Source organism: Sapajus apella, unplaced genomic scaffold (genome assembly GCF_009761245.1).
Source record: "Sapajus apella isolate SASKATOON/1434 unplaced genomic scaffold, GSC_monkey_1.0 scaffold4, whole genome shotgun sequence".
In the NCBI taxonomy this organism is placed as follows: Eukaryota; Metazoa; Chordata; class Mammalia; order Primates; family Cebidae; genus Sapajus; species Sapajus apella.
Window position 1 is genome coordinate 695,218 of NW_022436944.1, and position 3,302 is coordinate 698,519.

At 36.9% G+C, this 3,302-nt stretch overlaps 1 pseudogene; it reads right to left on the reverse strand.

The window, feature by feature from the left end:
- Positions 1 to 2,993, reverse strand: part of LOC116537678 — a 7,886-nt pseudogene extending 4,893 nt beyond the window's left edge.
- Between the last annotated feature and the right edge of the window lie 309 nt (positions 2,994 to 3,302).

Here is a 3,302-nt window from a genome sequence, read left to right on the forward strand (position 1 = left end):
AAAAAAAAAAAAAAAAAAAAAAAAAAAAAAACAGTTTCTTATTTTTAAAATGAATTGTCTGAATGCACAAATAATATCGAGAAATGTCTGCTGCATATCTATGGGATGCAAGCCTCTATAGGTCATATAATAAATTGTAAAATTCTATTTCTATTCCTGGGTCTAGTTGGAGTAGTCTACTTGGATGGCCGCACATAAAACTGTGATAAATCAAATAGCATTTCAAGATTATATAATAATCCAAAGCAATAGAACAATACAAAATAAATTGCTATGTTTGTGGAAGAGCAAGGAGGATCTATAGAAATTAAGAGAAAGAAGTGTTCCAATAGGGTGGAGGATTTTAAAAAATAGTCTCAGATAGAGTTATCTCAGAAGATGAATGTGGTATGAAGCAAAAGCAGTTGTCTTTCATCTGGAAAGGACTTTTATCAGAACTGAAAAAAATGCTTTATCAATAACTAGCTGAAAGAATCCTTTGTTAACTTGTAATAGTCTGAATGTAATTTCAAGGACAGCTGGGACCCTGTAGCAATTTTACATGAGACAGGCTGCTATTTAGCCTTTTAAAGTCTGCTTTTCAGCACTGGAAAATGAGAGGGTTGATGATCTCCAAGACCCATTCCAGTCTAAGATGATTAAGATCTGGGACCCCCTTGAAAACTTTTGGTTTGAGAAATTCACTGAATTGTCAGCTTCATGTATAAAGCTTCCCCAGCACCTTTCAGAGTCTATGACATTTGGTATGTCTTGATTGACATTAGGAATCTCCAATCAGCTTTTCATTTACTGAACACATTTATTGCAGGGTTATAGTGTCATAGTCCCATGCTAGATGTGGAGCCAGGAAAATAAGTGTCGACATTTATTTTAAAACATGGGATATATTAAAGATGTTGAGAAAGAGAAAGTAAAAAGAAAAATTGAAAGAGAAAAAAACATAATAAAGGTCAAGATAATTCAATGGCGGGAAAGAATACTTTTACTGTTGCTTTTAACAAATGATGCTGGGACAATTTTATGTCCACCTACAAAAGAGTGAAATTGGACCCCTACCTAGGTCATGTACCAAAATAACTGAAAAAAGAGTTAAAGAGCTAAAACTAGAAGCCTAGTTTTATAATTTTAGTAGTAAGGGTTAAAATTATAAAACTTTTTAGTAAGGGATAAAATTATAAAACTCTTAGAAGAAAACATAGTAGTAAATCTTTGCGACCTTGAATTAGACAATGGTTTCTTAGATATAACACCAAAAGCACAAATAAAAAGAGAAAAAAATAGGTAAATTGGACTTCAAAATTTAAAACGCTAGTACTTTAAAGAACACCATGGCGAAAGTGAAAAGTTATCCCACAGAATGAGAGAAAACATTTGGAAATCATATGTCTAATAAGGCACTACTATCCAATGTATACATCTCTGATTACTAAACAATAGAAAAGACAAATAATATCTCACTGTGGTTAAAGGATTTGAACTGACATTTCTCCAAAGAAGACATACAAACGAGCAATAAAAATGTTAATCATCAGGGAGATGTAAATAAAATCACAATGAGATACTACTTTCCAACTGTTAGGTTGGGCTATACTCAAAAAATGGACATTTATTTATGTCTATCTATCTATCTGTCTATCTACCTCAATAATTATGTATACCTCAATAAACCTGGGGTGAGAATGGGAAGATGATCAATAGCAAATGTTACCTGATATGCAAAAATTGGAACTCTCATGCATTACTGGTGGTAATATGAAGTCATACAGCAGCTTTGGAACACAGTTTTAGTTTCTCAAGATGTTAAACATGGAGTTAGCATAGGAACCAGATATACTCCTAGGTATGTCTCCAAGAAAGTTAACAAATGTCTGTAAAAATGTTGTGCACAGGTTTTATAATAGCTAAAAAGCAGAAAAAGATCAGGCATGGTGGCTCACGCCTGTAATCCCAGCACTTTGTGAGGCTCAGGCAGGTGGATCACCTAAGGTCAGCAGTTCGAGACCAGCCTGGCTAACATGGTGAAACCCTGTCTCTCCTAAAAATACAAAAATTAGCCAGGCATGGTGGCACACTCCTGTAATTCCAGCTACTCAGGAGTCTTATGTGAGAGGATCACTTGAACATGGGAGGCAGAGGGTTCAATGAGCCAAGATTGCACCACAGCACTCCAGCATGGGTGACAGGATGAGACTCCATCTCAATTTAAAAAAAATGTTATGTAGGCCGGGCATGGTGGCTCAAGCCTGTAATCCCAGCACTTTGGGAGGCTGAGGCGGGTGAATCACGAGGTCAAGAGATCGAGACCATCCTGGTCAACATGGTGAAACCCCGTCTCTACTAAAAATACAAAAAACATTAGCTGGGCATGGTGGCGCGTGCCTGTAATCCCAGCTACTCAGGAGGTTGAGGCAGGAGAATTGCCTGAACCCAGGAGGCGGAGGTTGCGGTGAGCCGAGATCGCGCCATTGCACTCCAGCCTGGGTAACAAGAGCGAAACTCCGTCTCAAAAAAAAAAAAAAAATGTTATGTAAGTAGAAAAAAAACAAATGTCCATCAAATGATAAAAGAATAAACAAAACGTCTTATATCCATACAATGGAATAATATTCAGCTGTTAAAAGGAAGAAAGTACTGAAATATTACAATGTGCCTGAACCTCAAAAACATTAAACAGAGTGAAAGAAGCTAGATACACAAGGCTATCTAATGTATTATTTCATTTATATTAAATGTCCAGAATAGGCAACTGCATAGAGACAGAAGCAAATTATAGTTGCCAGGGGTTCCAGGAAAGGTGAAATGGAGAATCACTACATAATGGGTATAGGGTTACTTTTGGGGTGATGGAAATGTTCTGGAATTAGATAATGGTGATGGTTGCTGTTGGAAACAGATGCTTGGTGCCACAAAGAAAATTCAGCGGTGAGACAAAGGATTTTTCAGCAAAGCAATTTTTACTTTTTTACTGCAGAAAGGGTACCCTTGCTAGCCATCTTGCCATAAGAGTACAATGAACAAAGGAAAAGCAGACATGTTTATCCCTTATGATTTGGGGTCGTCCTTACTGCTGTGTCTGATCTCCATTGGACCCAGACCTCACAATCTAAACTAAAACCTGATTGGCAAACAACTTAAAACTTTTCTAAACAGGTAAAAGCAATGGCAAGCTGGGACATGCCTGTGAGCACATCCAGCACAGATATCTTGGTTAAAGTACAAGGACAGAATATACTATGTGCCTGTAAGCATGTCTAACAGCTGCATAGGTCAGGGCTTAATAAAGAGTTATTAGCACACTTACG